Raw genomic sequence first — 23,141 nt, forward strand, 5'->3', positions numbered from 1 at the left:
TTATAGAAAATTAGTAGGAAATATTTTGGGGTTTTAAATTACACATGATTTAATAGTAAATTAGTAGCAAATATTATTTGGGTTTGAGATTACACATGATTTAATAGGAAATTACTAGCAAATTCTTAAGGTTTGAGATTAATAGTGAATTAATAGTAAATGATTAGCAAATATTTTTTGCGTTTGAGATTACGTATGATTTTATAGAAAATTAGTAGGAAATATTTTGGGGTTTTAAATTACACATGATTTAATAGTAAATTAGTAGCAAATATAATTTGGGTTTGAGATTACACATGATTTAATAGGAAATTACTAGCAAATTCTTTAGGTTTGAGATTAATAGTGAATTAATAGTAAATGATTAGCAAATATTTTTTGCGTTTGAGATTACGTATGATTTCATAGTAAATTAGTAGTAAATATTTTTGGGTTTTAAATTACACATGATTTAATAGTAAATTAGTAGCAAATATAATTTGGGTTTGAGATTACACATGATTTAATAGGAAATTACTAGCAAATTCTTAAGGTTTGAGATTAATAGTGAATTAATAGTAAATGATTAGCAAATATTTTTTGCGTTTGAGATTACGTATTATTTCATAGTAAATTAGTAGTAAATATTTTGGGGTTTTAAATTACACATTATTTAATAGTTTAATTAGTAGCAAATATAATTTGGGTTATAGATTACACATGATTTAATAGGAAATTACTAGCAAATTCTTTAGGTTTGAGATTAATAGTGAATTAATAGTAAATGATTAGCAAATATTTTTTGTGTTTGAGATTACGTATTATTTCATAGTAAATTAGTAGTAAATATTTTGGGGTTTTAAATTACACATTATTTAATAGTTTAATTAGTAGCAAATATAATTTGGGTTATAGATTACACATGATTGAATAGGAAATTACTAGCAAATTCTTTAGGTTTGAGATTAATAGTGAATTAATAGTAAATGATTAGCAAATATTTTTTGCGTTTGAGATTACGTATGATTTCATAGTAAATTAGTAGTAAATATTTTGGGGCTTTAAATTACACATGATTTAATAGTAAATTTGAAGCAAATAAAATTTGGGTTTAAGAGTACACATGATTTATTAGGAAATTACTAGCAAATTCTTTAGGTTTGAGATTAATAGTGAATTAATAGTAAATGATTAGCAAATATTTTTTGCGTTTGAGAGTACGTATGATGTCATAGTAAATTAGTAGTAAATATTTTGGGGTTTTAAATTACACATGATTTAATAGTAAATTAGTAGCAAATATAATTTGGGTTTGAGATTACACATGATTTAATAGGAAATTACTAGCAAATTCTTTAGGTTTGAGATTAATAGTGAATTAATAGTAAATGATTAGCAAATATGTTTTGCGTTTGAGATTACGTATGATTTCATAGTAAATTAGTAGTAAATATTTTGGGTTTGAGATTACACATGATTTAATAGTAAATTAGTAGCAAATATAATTTGGGTTTGAGATTACACATTCATTTAATAGGAAATTACTAGCTAATTCTTTAGGTTTGAGATTAATAGTGAATTAATAGTAAATGATTAGCAAATATTTTTTATGTTTGAGATTACGTATGATTTCATAGTAAATTAGTAGTAAATATTTTGGGGTTTTAAATTACACATGATTTAATAGTAAATTAGTAGCAAATATAATTTGGGTTTGAGATTACACATGATTTAATAGGAAATTACTAGCAAATTCTTTAGGTTTGAGATTAATAGTGAATTAATAGTAAATGATTAGCAAATATTTTTTGCGTTTGAGATTACGTATGATTTCATAGTAAATTAGTTGTCAATATTTTGGGTTTTGAATTACACATGATTTAATAGTAAATTAGTAGCAAATATAATTTGGGTTTGACATTACACATTCATTTAATAGGAAATTACTAGCAAATTCTTTAGGTTTGAGATTAATAGTGAATTAATAGTAAATGATTAGCAAATATTTTTTTGCGTTTGAGATTACGTATGATTTCCAAGTAAATTAGTAGTAAATATTTTGGGGTTTTAAATTACGCAGGATTTAATAGTAAATAATTAGCAAATATTTTTGGGGTTTGAGATTACACATGATATAATAGGAAATTATTAGCAAATTCTTTAGGTTTGAGATTAATAGTGAATTAATAGTAAATGATTAGCAAATATTTTTTGCGTTTGAGATTACGTATGATTTTATAGTAAATTAGTAGTAAATATTTTGGGGTTTTAAATTACGCAGGATTTAATAGTAAATTAGTAGCAAATATGTTTTGGGTTTGAGATTACACATGATATAATAGGAAATTACTAGCAAATTCATTAGGTTTGAGATTAATAGTGAATTAATAGTAAATAATTAGCAAATATTTTTTTCGTTTAAGATTACGTATGATTTCATAGTAAATTAGTAGTAAATATTTTGGGGTTTTAAATTACGCAGGATTTAATAGTAAATTAGTAGCAAATATGATTTGGGTATGAGATTACACATGATTTAATAGGAAATTACTAGCAAAATCTTTAGGTTTGAGATTAATAGTGAATTAACAGTAAATGATTAGGAAATATTTTTTGCGTTTGAGATTACATATGATTTCAAAGTAAATTAGTAGTAAATATTTTGTGGTTTTAAATTACGCAGGATTTAATGGTAAATAATTAGCAAATATTTTTTGGGTTTGAGATTACACATGATATAATAGGAAATTACTAGCCAATTCTTTAGGTTTGAGATTAATAGTGAATTAATAGTAAATGATTAGCAAATATTTTTTGCGTTTGAGATTACGTATGATTTAATAGTAAATTAGTAGTAAATATTTTGGGGTTTTAAATTACGCAGGATTTAATAGTAAATTAGTAGCAAATATTTTTTGGGTTTGAGATTACACATGATATAATAGGAAATTATTAGCAAATCCTTTAGGTTTGAGATTAATAGTGAATTAATAGTAAATGATTAGCAAATATTTTTTGCGTTTGAGATTACGTATGATTTAATAGTAAATTAGTAGTAAATATTTTGGGGGTTTAAATTACGCAGGATTTAATAGTAAATTAGTAGCAAATATGTTTTGGGTTTGAGATTACACATGATATAATAGGAAAGTACTAGCAAATTCTTTAGGTTTGAGATTAATAGTGAATTAATAGTAACTGATCACACAAATATTTGTTGCGTTTGGGATTACGTATGATTTCATAGTAAATTAGTAGTAAATATTTTGGGGTTTTAAATTACACATGATTTAATAGTAAATTAGTAGCAAATATAATTTGGGTTTGAGATTACACATGATTTAATAGGAAATTACTAGCAAATTCTTTAGGTTTGAGATTAATAGTGAATTAATAGTAAATGATTAGCAAATATGTTTTGCGTTTGAGATTACGTATGATTTCATAGTAAATTAGTAGTAAATATTTTGGGTTTGAGATTACACATGATTTAATAGTAAATTAGTAGCAAATATAATTTGGGTTTGAGATTACACATTCATTTAATAGGAAATTACTAGCTAATTCTTTAGGTTTGAGATTAATAGTGAATTAATAGTAAATGATTAGCAAATATTTTTTATGTTTGAGATTACGTATGATTTCATAGTAAATTAGTAGTAAATATTTTGGGGTTTTAAATTACACATGATTTAATAGTAAATTAGTAGCAAATATAATTTGGGTTTGAGATTACACATGATTTAATAGGAAATTACTAGCAAATTCTTTAGGTTTGAGATTAATAGTGAATTAATAGTAAATGATTAGCAAATATTTTTTGCGTTTGAGATTACGTATGATTTCATAGTAAATTAGTTGTCAATATTTTGGGTTTTGAATTACACATGATTTAATAGTAAATTAGTAGCAAATATAATTTGGGTTTGACATTACACATTCATTTAATAGGAAATTACTAGCAAATTCTTTAGGTTTGAGATTAATAGTGAATTAATAGTAAATGATTAGCAAATATTTTTTTGCGTTTGAGATTACGTATGATTTCCAAGTAAATTAGTAGTAAATATTTTGGGGTTTTAAATTACGCAGGATTTAATAGTAAATAATTAGCAAATATTTTTGGGGTTTGAGATTACACATGATATAATAGGAAATTATTAGCAAATTCTGTAGGTTTGAGATTAATAGTGAATTAATAGTAAATGATTAGCAAATATTTTTTGCGTTTGAGATTACGTATGATTTCATAGTAAATTAGTAGTAAATATTTTGGGGTTTTAAATTACGCAGGATTTAATAGTAAATTAGTAGCAAATATGTTTTGGGTTTGAGATTACACATGATATAATAGGAAATTACTAGCAAATTCATTAGGTTTGAGATTAATAGTGAATTAATAGTAAATAATTAGCAAATATTTTTTTCGTTTAAGATTACGTATGATTTCATAGTAAATTAGTAGTAAATATTTTGGGGTTTTAAATTACGCAGGATTTAATAGTAAATTAGTAGCAAATATTTTTTGGGTTTGAGATTACACATGATATAATAGGAAATTACTAGCAAAATCTTTAGGTTTGAGATTAATAGTGAATTAACAGTAAATGATTAGCAAATATTTTTTGCGTTTGAGATTACATATGATTTCAAAGTAAATTAGTAGTAAATATTTTGTGGTTTTAAATTACGCAGGATTTAATGGTAAATAATTAGCAAATATTTTTTGGGTTTGAGATTACACATGATATAATAGGAAATTACTAGCCAATTCTTTAGGTTTGAGATTAATAGTGAATTAATAGTAAATGATTAGCAAATATTTTTTGCGTTTGAGATTACGTATGATTTAATAGTAAATTAGTAGTAAATATTTTGGGGTTTTAAATTACGCAGGATTTAATAGTAAATTAGTAGCAAATATTTTTTGGGTTTGAGATTACACATGATATAATAGGAAATTATTAGCAAATCCTTTAGGTTTGAGATTAATAGTTAATTAATAGTAAATGATTAGCAAATATTTTTTGCGTTTGAGATTACGTATGATTTAATAGTAAATTAGTAGTAAATATTTTGGGGGTTTAAATTACGCAGGATTTAATAGTAAATTAGTAGCAAATATGTTTTGGGTTTGAGATTACACATGATATAATAGGAAAGTACTAGCAAATTCTTTAGGTTTGAGATTAATAGTGAATTAATAGTAACTGATCACACAAATATTTGTTGCGTTTGGGATTACGTATGATTTCATAGTAAATTAGTAGTAAATATTTTGGGGGTTTAAATTACGCAGGATTTAATAGTAAATTAGTAGCAAATATAATTTGGGTTTAAGATTACACATGATATAATAGGAAATTACTAGCAAATTCTTTAGGTTTGAGATTAATAGTTAATTAATAGTAAATGATTAGCAAATATGTTTTGCGTTTGAGATTACGTATGATTTCATAGTAAATTAGTAGTAAATATTTTGGGGTTTTAAATTACGCAGGATTTAATTGTAAATAATTAGCAAATATTTTTTAGGTTTGAGATTACACATGATATAATAAGAAATTACTAGCAAATTCTTTAGGTTTGAGATTAATAGTGAATTAATAGTAAATGATTAGCAAATATTTTTTGCGTTTGAGATTACGTATGATTTCATAGTAAATTAGTAGTAAATATTTTTGGGTTTTAAATTACGCAGGATGTAATAGTAAATAATTAGCAAATATTTTTTGGGTTTGAGATTACACATGATATAATAGGAAATTACTAGCAAATTCTTTAGGTGTGAGATTAATAGTGAATTAATAGTAAATGATTAGCAAATATTTTTTGCGTTTGAGATTACGTATGATTTCATAGTAAATTAGTAGTAAATATTTTGGGGTTTTAAATTACGCAGGATTTAATAGTAAATTAGTAGCAAATATATTTTGGGTTTGAGATTACACATGATATAATAGGAAAGTACTAGCAAATTCTTTAGGTTTGAGATTAATAGTGAATTAATAGTAAATGATCACACAAATATTTTTTGCGTTTGAGATTACGTATGATTTCATAGTAACTTAGTAGTAAATATTTTGGGGTTTTAAATTACGCAGGATTTAATAGTAAATTAGTAGCAAATATAATTTGGGTGTAAGATTACACATGATATAATAGGAAATTACTAGCAAATTCTTTAGGTTTGAGATTAATAGTGAATTAATAGTAAATGATTAGCAAATATTTTTTGCGTTTGAGATTACATATGATTTCAAAGTAAATTAGTAGTAAATATTTTGGGGTTTTAAATTACACATGATTTAATAGTAAATTGTAGCAAATATAATTTGGGTTTGAGATTATACATGATTTAATAGGAAATTACTAGCAAATTCTTTAGGTTTGAGATTAATAGTGAATTAATAGTAAATGATTAGCAAATATTTTTTGCGTTTGTGATTACATATGATTTCATAGTAAATTAGTAGTAAATATTTTGGGGGTTTAAATGACGCAGGATTTAATAGTAAATTAGTAGCAAATATGTTTTGGGTTTGAGATTACACATGATATAATAGGAAATTGCTAGCAAATTCTTTAGGTTTGAGATTAATAGTGATTTAATAGTAAATGATCAGACAAATATTTTTTGCGTTTGAGATTACGTATGATTTCATAGTAAATTAGTAGTAAATATTTTGGGGTTTTAAATTACGCATGATTTAATAGTAAATTATTAGCAAATATTTTTTGGGTTTGAGATTACACATGATATAATAGGAAATTTACTAGCAAATTCTTTAGGTTTGAGATTAATAGTGAATTAATAGTAAATGATTAATCAATATTTTTTGCGTTTGTGATTACGTATGATTTCATAGTAAATTAGTAGTAAATATTTTGGGGTTTTAAATTACACATGATTTAATAGTAAATGATTAGCAAATAATATTTGGGTTTGAGATTATACATGATTTAAAAGGAAATTACTAGCAAATTCTTTAGGTTTGAGATTAATAGTTAATTAATAGTAAATAATTAGCAAATATTTTTTGCGTTTGAGATTACATATGATTTCATAGTAAATTAGTAGTAAATATTTTGGGGGTTTAAATTACACATGATTTAATAGTAACTTCGAAGCAAATATTGTTTGGGTTTGAGATTACACATGATTTAATAGGAAATTACTAGCAAATTCTTTAGGTTTGAGATTAATAGTGAATTAATAGTAAATGATTAGCAAATATTTTTTGCGTTTGAGATTACATATGATTTCATAGTAAATTAGTAGTAAATATTTTGGGGTTTTAATTACACATGATTTAATAGTAACTTAGAAGCAAATATTTATTGGGTTTGAGATTACACATGATTTAATAGGAAATTACTAGCAAATTCTTTAGGTTTGAGATTAATAATGAATTAATAGTAAATGATTAGCAAATATTTTTTGCGTTTGAGATTACGTATGATTTCATAGTAAATTAGTAGTAAATATTTGGGGGTTGTACATTACACATGATTTAATAGTAAATTTTAGCAAATATAATTTGGGTTTGAGATTATACATGATTTAATAGGAAATTACTAGCAAATTCTTTAGGTTTGAGATTAATAGTTAATTAATAGTAAATGATTAGCAAATATTTTTTTCGTTTGAGATTACATATGATTTCAAAGTAAATTAGTAGTAAATATTTTGGGGTTTGAAATTACACATGATTTAATAGTAAATTTTAGCAAATAATATTTGGGTTTGAGATTACACATGATATAATAGGAAATTACTAGCAAATTCTTTAGGTTTGAGATTAATAGTGAATTAATAGTAAATGATTAGTCAATATTTTTTGCATTTGTGATTACGTATGATTTCATAGTAAATTAGTAGTAAATATTTTGAGGTTTTAAATTACACATGATTTAATAGTGAATTTTAGCAAATATAATTTGGGTTTGAGATTATACATGATTTAATAGGAAATTACTAGCAAATTCTTTAGGTTTGAGATTAATAGTTAATTAATAGTAAATTATTAACAAATATTTTTTGCGTTTGAGATTACGTATGATTTCATAGTAAATTAGTAGTAAATATTTTGGGGTTTTAAATGACGCAGGATTTAATAGTAAATTAGTAGCAAATATGTTTTGGGTTTGAGATTACACATGATATAATAGGAAATTACTAGCAAATTCTTTAGGTTTGAGATTAATAGTGAATTAATAGTAAATGATCAGACAAATATTTTTTGCGTTTGTGATTACGTATGATTTCATAGTAAATTAGTAGTAAATATTTTGGGGGTTTAAATTACGCAGGATTTAATAGTAAGTTAGTAGCAAATATGTTTTGGGTTTGAGATTACACATGATATAATAGGAAATTACTAGCAAATTCTTTAGGTTTGAGATTAATAGTGAATTAATAGTAAATGATTAGCAAATATTTTTTGCGTTTGAGATTACATATGATTTCATAGTAAATTAGTAGTAAATATTTTGGGGTTTTAAATTACACATGATTTAATAGTAACTTAGAAGCAAATATTTTTTGGGTTTGAGATTACACATGATTTAATAGGAAATTACTAGCAAATTCTTTAGGTTTGAGATTAATAGTGAATTAATAGTAAATGATTAGCAAATATTTTTTGCGTTTGAGATTACGTATGATTTCATAGTAAATTCGTAGTAAATATTTTGGGGTTTTAAATTACACATGATTTAATAGTAAATTTTAGCAAATATAATTTGGGTTTGAGATTATACATGATTTAATAGGAAATTACTAGCAAATTCTTTAGGTTTGAGATTAATAGTGTATTAATAGTAAATGATTAGTCAATATTTTTTACGTTTGAGATTACGTATGATTTCATTATAAATTAGTAGTAAATATTTTGGGGTTTTAAATGACGCAGGATTTAATAGTAAATTAGTAGCAAATATGTTTTGGGTTTGAGATTACACATGATATAATAGGAAATTACTAGCAAATTCTTTAGGTTTGAGATTAATAGTGAATTAATAGTAAATGATCAGACAAATATTTTTTGCGTTTGTGATTACGTATGATTTCATAGTAAATTAGTAGTAAATATTTTGGGGGTTTAAATTACGCAGGATTTAATAGTAAATTAGTAGCAAATAATTTTTTGGGTTTGAGATTACACATGATATAATAGGAAATTACTAGCAAATTCTTTAGGTTTGAGATTAATAGTGAATTAATAGTAAATGATTAGTCAATATTTTTTGCGTTTGTGATTACGTATGATTTCATAGTAAATTAGTAGTAAATATTTTGGGGTTTTAAATTACACATGATTTAATAGTAAATTTTAGCAAATAATATTTGGGTTTGAGATTATACATGATTTAATAGGAAAGTACTAGCAAATTGTTTAGGTTTGAGATTAATAGTTAATTAATAGTAAATGATTAGCAAATATTTTTTGCGTTTGAGATTACATATGATTTCATAGTAAATTAGTAGTAAATATTTTGGGGTTTTAAATTACACATGATTTAATAGTAACTTAGAAGCAAATATTTTTTGGGTTTGAGATTACATATGATTTCATAGTAAATTAGTAGTAAATATTTTGGGGGTTTAAATTACGCAGGATTTAATAGTAAATTAGTAGCAAATATGTTTTGGGTTTGAGATGACACATGATATAATAGGAAATTACTAGCAAATTCTTTAGGTTTGAGATTAATAGTGAATTAATAGTAAATGATCAGACAAATATTTTTTGCGTTTGAGATTACGTATGATTTCATAGTAAATTAGTAGTAAATATTTTGGGGTTTTAAATTACGCAGGATTTAATAGTAAATTAGTAGCAAATATTTTTTGGGTTTGAGATTACACATGATATAATAGGAAATTACTAGCAAATTCTTTAGGTTTGAGATTAATATTTAATTAATAGTAAATTATAACCGAATATTTTTTGCGTTTGAGATTACGTATGATTTCATAGTAAATTAGTAGTAAATATTTTGGGGTTTTAAATTTGACATGATTTAATAGTAAATTAGTAGCAAATATAATGTGGGTTTGAGATTACACATGATATAATAGGAAATTACTAGCAAATTCTTTAGGTTTGAGATTAATAGTGAATTAATAGTAAATGATTAACAAATATGTTTTGCGTTTGAGATTACGTATGATTTCATAGTAAATTAGTAGTAAATATTTTGGGGTTTTAAATTACGCATGATTTAATAGTAAATTAGTAGCAAATATTTTTTTGGTTTGAGATTACACATGATATAATAGGAAATTACTAGCAAATTCTTTAGGTTTGTAGATTAATAGTGAATTAATAGTAAATGATTAGCAAATATTTTTTGCGTTTGAGATTACGTATGATTTCATAGTAAATTAGTAGTAAATATTTTGGGGTTTTAAATTACACATGATTTAATAGTAAATTTTAGCAAATATAATTTGGGTTTGAGATTATACATGATTTAATAGGAAATTACTAGCAAATTCTTTAGGTTTGAGATTAATATTTAATTAATAGTAAATTATAACCGAATATTTTTTGCGTTTGAGATTACGTATGATTTCATAGTAAATTAGTAGTAAATATTTTGGGGTTTTAAATGACGAAGGATTTAATAGTAAATTAGTAGCAAATATGTTTTGGGTTTGAGATTACACATGATTAAATAGGAAATTACTAGCAAATTCTTTAGGTTTGAGATTAATAGTGAATTAATAGTAAATGATTAGCAAATATTTTTTGTGTTTGAGATTACGTATGATTTCATTGTAAATTAGTAGTAAATATTTTAGGGTTTTAAATTACACATGATTTAATAGTAAATTAGTAGCAAATATTTTTTGGGTATGAGATTACACATGATATAATAGGAAATTACTAGCAAATTGTTTAGGTTTGAGATTAATAGTGAATTAATAGTAAATGATTAGCAAATATTTTTTGCGTTTGAGATTACGTATGATTTCATAGTAAATTAGTAGTAAATATTTTGGGGTTTTAAATTACACATGATTTAATAGTAAATTTTAGCAAATACAATTTGGGTTTGAGATTATACATGATTTAATAGGAAATTACGAGCAAATTCTTTAGGTTTGAGATTAATAGTGAATTAATAGTAAATGATTAGCAAATATTGTTTGCGTTTGAGATGACATACGATTTCATAGTAAATTAGTAGTAAATATTTTGGGGTTTTAAGTTACGCAGGATTTAATAGTAAATTAGTAGCAAATATTTTTTGGGTTTGAGTTTACACATGATATAATAGGAAATTACTAGCAAATTCTTCAGGTTTGAGATTAATAGTGAATTAATTGTAAATGATTAGCAAATATTTTTTGCGTTTGAGATTACGTATGATTTCATAGTAAATTAGTAGTAAATATTTTGGGGTTTTAAATTACACATGATTTAATAGTAAATTAGTAGCAAATATTTTTTGGGTTTGAGATTACACATGATATAGTAGGAAATTACTAGCAAATTCTTTAGGTTTGAGATTAATAGTGAATTAATAGTAAATGATTAGCAAATATTTTTTGCGTTTGAGATTACACATGATATAATAGGAAATTACTAGCAAATTCTTTAGGCTTGAGATTAATAGTGAATTAATAGTAAATGATTAGCAAATATTTTTTGCGTTTGAGATTACGTATGATTTCATAGTAAATTAGTAGTAAATTTTTTGAGGTTGTAATTACACATGATTTAATAGTAAATTAGTAGCAAATATTTTTTGGGTTTGAGATTACACATGATATAATAGTAAATTACTAGCAAATTCTTTAGGCTTGAGATTAATAGTGAATTAATAGTAAATGATTAGCAAATATTTTTTGCGTTTGAGATTACGTATGATTTCATAGTAAATTAGTAGTAAATATTTTGGGGTTTTAAATTACGCAGGATTTAATAGTAAATTAGTAGCAAATATGTTTTGGGTTTGAGATGACACATGATATAATAGGAAATTACTAGCAAATTCTTTAGGTTTGAGAGTAATAGTGAATTAATAGTAAATGATTAGCAAATATTTTCGGCGTTTGAGATTACCTATGATTTCAAAGTAAATTAGTAGTAAATATTTTGGGGTTTTAAATTACGCAGGCATTAATAGTAAATAATTAGCAAATATTTTTTGGGTTTGAGATTACACATGATATAATAGGAAATTACTAGCAAATTCTTTAGGTTTGAGATTAATAGTGAATTAATAGTAAATGATCACACAAATATTTTTTGCATTTGAGATTACGTATGATTTCATAGTAAATTAGTAGTAAATATTTTGGGGTTTTAAATTATGCAGGATTTAATAGTAAATTAGTAGCAAATATTTTTTGGGTTTGAGATTACACATGATATAATAGGAAATTACTAGAAATTCTTTAGGTTTGAGATTAATAGTGAATTAATAGTAAATGATTAGCAAATATTTTTTGCGTTTGAGATTACGTATGATTTCATAGTAAATTAGTAGTAAATATTTTGGGGTTTTAAATTACACATGATTTAATAATAGTAAATTAGTAGCAAATATTTTTTGGGTTTGAGATTACACATGATATAATAGGAAATTACTAGCAAATTCTTTAGGTTTGAGATTAATAGTGAATTAATAGTAAATGATTAGCAAATATTTTTTGCGTTTGAGATTACGTATGATTTCATAGTAAATTAGTAGTAAATATTTTGGGGTTTTAAATTACGAAGGATTTAATAGTAAATTAGGAGCAAATATTTTTTGGGTTTGAGATTACACATGATATAATAGGAAATTACTAGCAAATGCTTTAGGTTTGAGATTAATAGTGAATTAATAGTAAATGATTAGCAAATATTTTTTGCGTTTGAGATTACGTATGATTTCATAGTATATTAGTAGTAAATATTTTGGGGTTTTAAATTACACATGATTTAATAGTAAATTTTATCAAATACAATTTGGGTTTGAGATTATACATGATTTTATAGGAAATTACTAGCAAATTCTTTAGATTTGAGATTAATAGTGAATTAATAGTAAATGATTAGCAAATATTTTTTGCGTTTGAGATTACGTATGATTTCATATTAAATTAGTAGTAAATATTTTGGGGTTTTAGATTACGCAGGATTTAATAGTAAATTAGTAGCAAATATAATTTGGGTTTGAGATTACACATGCTATAATAGAAAATTACTAGCAAATTCTTTAGGCTTGAGATTAATAGTGAATTAATAGTAAATGATTAGCAAATATTTTTTGCGTTTGAGATTACGTATGATTTCATATTAAATTAGTAGTAAATATTTTGGGGTTTTAAATTACGTAGGATTTAATAGTAAATGAGTAGCAAATATTTTTTGGTTTTGAGATTACACATGATATAATAGGAAATTACTAGCAAATTCTTTAGGTTTGAGATTAATAGTGAATTAATAGTAAATGATTAGCAAATATTTTTTGTGTTTGAGATTACGTATGATTTCATTGTAAATTAGTAGTAAATATTTTGGGGTTTTAAATTACACATGATTTAATAGTAAATTAGTAGCAAATATTTTTTGGGTATGAGATTACACATGATATAATAGGAAATTACTAGCAAATTGTTTAGGTTTGAGATTAATAGTGAATTAATAGTAAATGATTAGCAAATATTTTTTGCGTTTGAGATTACGTATGATTTCATAGTAAATTAGTAGTAAATATTTTGGGGTTTTAAATTACACATGATTTAATAGTAAATTTTAGCAAATACAATTTGGGTTTGAGATTATAAATGATTTAATAGGAAATTACGTGCAAATTCTTTAGGTTTGAGATTAATAGTGAATTAATAGTAAATGATTAGCAAATATTTTTTGCGTTTGAGATTACGTATGATTTCATAGTAAATTAGCAGTAAATATTTTGGGGTTTTAAATTACACATGATTTAATAGTAAATTAGTAGCAAATATAATTTGGGTTTTAGATTATACATGATTTAATAGGAAATTACGTGCAAATTCTTTAGGTTTGAGATTAATAGTGAATTAATAGTAAATGATTAGCAAATATTGTTTGCGTTTGAGATGACATATGATTTCATAGTAAATTAGTAGTAAATATTTTGGGGTTTTAAGTTACGCAGGATTTAATAGTAAATTAGTAGCAAATATTTTTTGGGTTTGAGTTTACACATGATATAATAGGAAATTACTAGCAAATTCTTCAGGTTTGAGATTAATAGTGAATTAATTGTAAATGATTAGCAAATATTTTTTGCGTTTGAGATTACGTATGATTTCATAGTAAATTAGTAGTAAATATTTTGGGGTTTTAAATTACGCAGGATTTAATAGTAAATTAGTAGCAAATTTGTTTTGGGTATGAGATTACCCATGATATAATAGGAAATTACTAGCAAATTCTTTAGGTTTGAGATTAATAGTGAATTAATAGTAAATGATTAGCAAATATTTTTTGCGTTTGAGATTACATATGATTTCATAGTCAATTAGTAGTAAATATTTTGGGGTTTTAAATTACGCAGGATTTAATAGTATATAATTAGCAAATATTTTTTGGGTTTGAGATTACACATGATATTATAGGACATTACTTGCAAATTCTTAAGGTTTGAGATTAATAGTGAATTAATAGTAAATGATTAGCAAATATTTTTTGCGTTTGAGATTACGTATGATTTCATAGTAAATTAGTAGTAAATATTTTGGTGTTTTAAATTACGCAGGATTTAATAGTATATAATTAGCAAATATTTTTTGGGTTTGAGATTACACATGATATAATAGGAAATTACTAGCAAATTCTTTAGATTTGAGATTAATAGTGAATTAATAGTAAATGATTAGCAAATATTTTTTGCGTTTGAGATTACGTATGATTTCATATTAAATTAGTAGTAAATATTTTGGGGTTTTAGATTACGCAGGATTTAATAGTAAATTAGTAGCAAATATAATTTGGCTTTGAGATTACACATGATTTAATACGAAATTACTAGCAAATTCTTTAGGTTTGAGATTAATAGTGAATTAATAGTAAATGATTAGCAAATATTTTTTGCGTTTGAGATTACGTATGATTTCATAGTAAATTAGTAGTAAATATTTTGGGGTTTTAAATTACGTAGGATTTAATAGTAAATGAGTAGCAAATATTTTTTGGTTTTGAGATTACACATGATATAATAGGTAATTACTAGCAAATTCTTTAGGTTTGAGATTAATAGTGAATTAATAGTAAATGATTAGCAAATATTTTTTGTGTTTGAGATTACGTATGATTTCATTGTAAATTAGTAGTAAATGTTTTAGGGTTTTAAATTACACATGATTTAATAGTAAATTAGTAGCAAATATTTTTTGGGTATGAGATTACACATGATATAATAGGAAATTACTAGCAAATTGTTTAGGTTTAAGATTAATAGTGAATTAATAGTAAATGATTAGCAAATATTTTTTGCGTTTGAGATTACGTATGATTTCATAGTAAATTAGTAGTAAATATTTTGTGGTTTTAAATTACACATGATTTAATAGTAAATTTTAGCAAATACAATTTGGGTTTGAGATTATACATGATTTAATAGGAAATTACTAGCAAATTCTTTAGGTTTGAGATTAATAGTGAATTAATAGTAAATGATTAGCAAATATTTTTTGCGTTTGAGATTACGTATGATTTCATAGTAAATTAGCAGTAAATATTTTGGGGTTTTAAATTACACATGATTTAATAGTAAATTAGTAGCAAATATAATTTGGGTTTTAGATTATACATGATTTAATAGGAAATTACGTGCAAATTCTTTAGGTTTGAGATTAATAGTGAATTAATAGTAAATGATTAGCAAATATTGTTTGCGTTTGAGATGACATACGATTTCATAGTAAATTAGTAGTAAATATTTTGGGGTTTTAAGTTACGCAGGATTTAATAGTAAATTAGTAGCAAATATTTTTTGGGTTTGAGTTTACACATGATATAATAGGAAATTACTAGCAAATTCTTCAGGTTTGAGATTAATAGTGAATTAATTGTAAATGATTAGCAAATATTTTTTGCGTTTGAGATTACGTATGATTTTATAGTAAATTAGTAGTAAATATTTTGGGGTTTTAAATTACACATGATTTAATAGTAAATTAGTAGCAAATATTTTTTGGGTTTGAGATTACACATGATATAATAGGAAATTACTAGCAAATTCTTTAGGTTTGAGATTAATAGTGAATTAATAGTAAATGATTAGCAAATATTTTTTGCGTTTGAGATTACACATGATATAATAGGAAATTACTAGCAAATTCTTTAGGCTTGAGATTAATAGTGAATTAATAGTAAATGATTAGCAAATATTTTTTGCGTTTGAGATTACGTATGATTTCATAGTAAATTAGTAGTAAATTTTTTGGGGTTGTAATTACACATGATTTAATAGTAAATTAGTAGCAAATATTTTTTGGGTTTGAGATTACACATGATATAATAGGAAATTACTAGCAAATTCTTTAGGCTTGAGATTAATAGTGAATTAATAGTAAATGATTAGCAAATATTTTTTGCGTTTGAGATTATGTATGATTTCATAGTAAATTAGTAGTAAATATTTTGGGGTTTTTAATTACACATGATTTAATAGCAAATTTTAGCAAATATTTTTTGGGTTTGAGTTTACACATGATATAATAGGAAATTACTAGCAAATTCTTTAGGTTTGAGATTAATAGTGAATTAATAGTAAATGATTAGCAAATATTTTTTGCGTTTGAGATTACGTATGATTTCATAGTAAATTAGTAGTAAATATTTTGGGGTTTTAAATTACGTAGGATTTAATAGTAAATGAGTAGCAAATATTTTTTGGTTTTGAGATTACACATGATATAATAGGAAATTACTAGCAAATTCTTTAGGTTTGAGATTAATAGTGAATTAATAGTAAATGATTAGCAAATATTTTTTGTGTTTGAGATTACGTATGATTTCATTGTAAATTAGTAGTAAATGTTTTAGGGTTTTAAATTACACATGATTTAATAGTAAATTAGAAGCAAATATTTTTTGGGTATGAGATTACACATGATATAATAGGAAATTACTAGCAAATTGTTTAGGTTTGAGATTAATAGTGAATTAATAGTAAATGATTAGCAAATATTTTTTGCGTTTGAGATTACGTATGATTTCATAGTAAATTAGTAGTAAATATTTTGGGGTTTTAAATTACACATGATTTAATAGTAAATTTTAGCAAATACAATTTGGGTTTGAGATTATACATGATTTAATAGGAAATTACTAGCAAATTCTTTAGGTTTGAGATTAATAGTGAATTAATAGTAAATGATTAGCAAATATTTTTTGCGTTTGAGATTACGTATGATTTCATAGTAAATTAGCAGTAAATATTTTGGGGTTTTAAATTACACATGATTTAATAGTAAATTAGTAGCAAATATAATTTGGGTTTTAGATTATACATGATTTAATAGGAAATTACGTGCAAATTCTTTAGGTTTGAGATTAATAGTGAATTAATAGTAAATGATTAGCAAATATTGTTTGCGTTTGAGATGACATACGATTTCATAGTAAATTAGTAGTAAATATTTTGGGGTTTTAAGTTACGCAGGATTTAATAGTAAATTAGTAGCAAATATTTTTTGGGTTTGAGTTTACACATGATATAATAGGAAATTACTAGCAAATTCTTCAGGTTTGAGATTAATAGTGAATTAATTGTAAATGATTAGCAAATATTTTTTGCGTTTGAGATTACGTATGATTTCATAGTAAATTAGTAGTAAATATTTTGGGGTTTTAAATTACACATGATTTAATAGTAAATTAGAAGCAAATATTTTTTGGGTTTGAGATTACACATGATATAATAGGAAATTACTAGCAAATTCTTTAGGTTTGAGATTAATAGTGAATTAATAGTAAATGATTAGCAAATATTTTTTGCGTTTGAGATTACACATGATATAATAGGAAATTACTAGCAAATTCTTTAGGCTTGAGATTAATAGTGAATTAATAGTAAATGATTAGCAAATATTTTTTGCGTTTGAGATTACGTATGATTTCATAGTAAATTAGTAGTAAATTTTTTGGGGTTGTAATTACACATGATTTAATAGTAAATTAGTAGCAAATATTTTTTGGGTTTGAGATTACACATGATATAATAGGAAATTACTAGCAAATTCTTTAGGCTTGAGATTAATAGTGAATTAATAGTAAATGATTAGCAAATATTTTTTGCGTTTGAGATTATGTATGATTTCATAGTAAATTAGTAGTAAATATTTTGGGGTTTTTAATTACACATGATTTAATAGCAAATTTTAGCAAATATTTTTTGGGTTTGAGTTTACACATGATATAATAGGAAATTACTAGCAAATTCTTTAGGTTTGAGATTAATAGTGAATTAATAGTAAATGATTAGCAAATATTTTTTGCGTTTGAGATTACGTATGATTTCATAGTAAATTAGTAGTAAATATTTTGGGGTTTTAAATTACGCAGGATTTAATAGTAAATTAGTAGCAAATATGTTTTGGGTTTGAGATGACACATGATATAATAGGAAATTACTAGCAAATTCTTTAGGTTTGAGAGTAATAGTGAATTAATAGTAAATGATTAGCAAATATTTTTTGCGTTTGAGATTACGTATGATTTCATAGTAAATTAGTAGTAAATATTTTGGGGTTTTAAATTACGCAGGATTTAATAGTAAATTAGTAGCAAATATTTTTTGGGTTTGAGATTACACATTGTATAATAGGAAATTACTAGCAAATTCTTTAGGTTTGAGATTAATAGTGAATTAATAGTAAATGATTAGCAAATATTTTTTGCGTTTGAGATTACCTATGATTTCAAAGTAAATTAGTAGTAAATATTTTGGGGTTTTAAATTACGCAGGAATTAATAGTAAATAATTAGCAAATATTTTTTGGGTTTGAGATTACACATGATATAATAGGAAATTACTAGCAAATTCTTTAGGTTTGAGATTTATAGTGAATTAATAGTAAATGATCACACAAATATTTTTTGCATTTGAGATTACGTATGATTTCATAGTAAATTAGTAGTAAATATTTTGGGGTTTTAAATTATGCAGGATTTAATAGTAAATTAGTAGCAAATATTTTTTGGGTTTGAGATTACACATGATATAATAGGAAATTACTAGCAAATTCTTTAGGTTTGAGATTAATAGTGAATTAATAGTAAATGATTAGCAAATATTTTTTGCGTTTGAGATTACGTATGATTTCATAGTAAATTAGTAGAAAATATTTTGGGGTTTTAAATTACACATGATTTAATAGTAAATTAGTAGCAAATATTTTTTGGGTTTGAGATTACACATGATATAATAGGAAATTACTAGCAAATTCTTTAGGTTTGAGATTAATAGTGAATTAATAGTAAATGATTAGCAAATATTTTTTGCGTTTGAGATTACACATGATATAATAGGAAATTACTAGCAAATTCTTTAGGCTTGAGATTAATAGTGAATTAATAGTAAATGATTAGCAAATATTTTTTGCGTTTGAGATTACGTATGATTTCATAGTAAATTAGTAGTAAATATTTTGGGGTTTTAAATGACACATGATTTAATAGTAAATTAGGAGCAAATATTTTTTGGGTTTGAGATTACACATGATATAATAGGAAATTACTAGCAAATGCTTTAGGTTTGAGATTAATAGTGAATTAATAGTAAATGATTAGCAAATATTTTTTGCGTTTGAGATTACGTATGATTTCATAGTATATTAGTAGTAAATATTTTGGGGTTTTAAATTACACATGATTTAATAGTAAATTTTAGCAAATACAATTTGGGTTTGAGATTATACATGATTTAATAGGAAATTACTAGCAAATTCTTTAGGTTTGAGATTAATAGTGAATTAATAGTAAATGATTAGCAAATATTTTTTGCGTTTGAGATTACGTATGATTTCATAGTAAATTAGCAGTAAATATTTTGGGGTTTTAAATTACACATGATTTAATAGTAAATTAGTAGCAAATATAATTTGGGTTTTAGATTATACATGATTTAATAGGAAATTACGTGCAAATTCTTTAGGTTTGAGATTAATAGTGAATTAATAGTAAATGATTAGCAAATATTGTTTGCGTTTGAGATTACGTATGATTTCATATTAAATTAGTAGTAAATATTTTGGGGTTTTAGATTACGCAGGATTTAATAGTAAATTAGTAGCAAATATAATTTGGGTTTGAGATTACACATGCTATAATAGAAAATTACTAGCAAATTCTTTAGGCTTGAGATTAATAGTGAATTAATAGTAAATGATTAGCAAATATTTTTTGCGTTTGAGATTACGTATGATTTCATATTAAATTAGTAGTAAATATTTTGGGGTTTTAAATTACGTAGGATTTAATAGTAAATGAGTAGCAAATATTTTTTGGTTTTGAGATTACACATGATATAATAGGAAATTACTAGCAAATTCTTTAGGTTTGAGATTAATAGTGAATTAATAGTAAATGATTAGCAAATATTTTTTGTGTTTGAGATTACGTATGATTTCATAGTAAATTAGTAGTAAATATTTTGGGGTTTTAAATTACACATGATTTAATAGTAAATTAGAAGCAAATATAATTTGGGTTTGAGTTTACACATGATTTAATACGAAAATACTAGCAAATTCTTTAGGTTTGAGATTAATAGTGAATTAATAGTAAATGATTAGCAAATATTTTTTGCGTTTGAGATTACGTATGATTTCATAGTAAATCAGTAGTACATATTTTGGGGTTTTAAATTACACATGATTTAATAGTAAATTAGGAGCAAATATAATTTGGGTTTGAGATTACACATGATTTAATAGGAAAATACTAGCAAATTCTTTAGGTTTGAGAGTAATAGTGAATTAATAGTAAATGATTAGCAAATATTTTTTGCGTTTGAGATTACGTATGATTTCATAGTAAATTAGTATTAAATATTTTGGGGTTTTAAATTACACATGATTTAATAGTAAATTAGAAGCACATATAATGTGGGTTTGAGATTACACATGATTTAATACGAAAATACTAGCAAATTCTTTAGGTTTGAGATTAATAGTGAATTAATAGTAAATGATTAGCAAATATTTTTTGCGTTTGAGATTACGTATGATTTCATAGTAAATTAGTATTAAATATTTTGGGGTTTTAAATTACACATGATTTAATAGTAAATTAGAAGCAAATATAATTTGGGTTTGAGATTACACATGATTTAATACGAAATTACTAGCAAATTCTTTAGGTTTGAGATTAATAGTGAATTAATAGTAAATGATTAGCAAATATTTTTTGCGTTTGAGATTACGTATGATTTCATAGTAAATTAGTAGTAAATATTTTGGGGTTTTAAATTACACATGATTTAATAGTAAATTAGAAGCAAATATTGTTTGGGTTTGAGATTACACATGATTTAATAAGAAATTACTAGCAAATTCTTTAGGTTTGAGATTAATAGTGAATTAATAGTAAATGATTAGCAAATATTTTTTGCGTTTGAGATTACGTATGATTTCATAGTAAATTAGTAGTAAATATTTTGGGGTTTTAAATTACACATGATTTAATAGTAAATTAGAAGCAAATATAATTTGGGTTTGAGATTACACATGATTTAATACGAAAATACTAGCAAATTCTTTAGGTTTGAGATTAATAGTGAATTAATAGTAAATGATTAGCAAATATTTTTTGCGTTTGAGATTACGTATGATTTCATAGTAAATTAGTATTAAATATTTTGGGGTTTTAAATTACACATGATTTAATAGTAAATTAGAAGCAAATATAATTTGGGTTTGAGATTACACATGATTTAATACGAAATTACTAGCAAATTCTTTAGGTTTGAGATTAATAGTGAATTAATAGTAAATGATTAGCAAATATTTTTTGCGTTTGAGATTACGTATGATTTCATAGTAAATTAGTAGTAAATATTTTGGGGTTTTAAATTACACATGATTTTATAGTAAATTAGAAGCAAATATAATTTGGGTTTGAGATTACACATGATTTAATACGAAAATACTAGCAAATTCTTTAGGTTTGAGATTAATAGTGAATTAATAGTAAATGATTAGCAAATATTTTTTGCGTTTGAGATTACGTATGATTTCATAGTAAATGAGTAGTAAATATTTTGGGGTTTTAAATTACACATGATTTAATAGTAAATTAGAAGCAAATATAATTTGGGTTTGAGATTACACATGATTTAATACGAAAATACTAGCAAATTCTTTAGGTTTGAGATTAATAGTGAATTAATAGTAAATGATTAGCAAATATTTTTTGCGTTTGAGATTACGTATGATTTCATAGTAAATTAGTAGTAAATATTTTGGGGTTTTAAATTACACATGAGTAAATTAGAAGAAAATATGATTTTGATTTGAGATTACACATGATTTAATACGAAATTACTAGCAAATTCTTAAGGTTTGAGATTAATAGTGAATTAATAGTAAATGATTAGCAAATATTTTTTGCGTTTGAGATTACGTATGATTTCATAGTAAATTAGTAGTAAATATTTTGGGGTTTTAAATTACACATGATTTAATAGTAAATTAGAAGCAAATATTGTTTGGGTTTGAGATTACACATGATTTAATAAGAAATTACTAGCAAATTCTTTAGGTTTGAGATTAATAATGAATTAATAGTAAATGATTAGCAAATATTTTTTGCGTTTGAGATTACGTATGATTTCATAGTAAATTAGTAGTAAATATTTTGGGGTTTTAAATTACACATGATTTAATAGTAAATTAGAAGCAAATATTGTTTGGGTTTGAGATTACACACGATTTAATACGAAAATACTAGCAAATTCTTTAGGTTTGAGATTAATAGTGAATTAATAGTAAATGATTAGCAAATATTTTTTGCGTTTGAGATTACGTATGATTTCATAGTAAATTAGTAGTAAATATTTTGGGGTTTTAAATTACACATGATTTAATAGTAAATTAGAAGCAAATATAATTTGGGTTTGAGATTACACATGATTTAATACGAAATTACTAGCAAATTCTTTAGGTTTGA

The sequence above is a fragment of the Euprymna scolopes genome, chromosome 46 (assembly GCF_053919585.1).
Source record: "Euprymna scolopes isolate OS-2025 chromosome 46, ASM5391958v1, whole genome shotgun sequence".
In the NCBI taxonomy this organism is placed as follows: Eukaryota; Metazoa; Mollusca; class Cephalopoda; order Sepiida; family Sepiolidae; genus Euprymna; species Euprymna scolopes.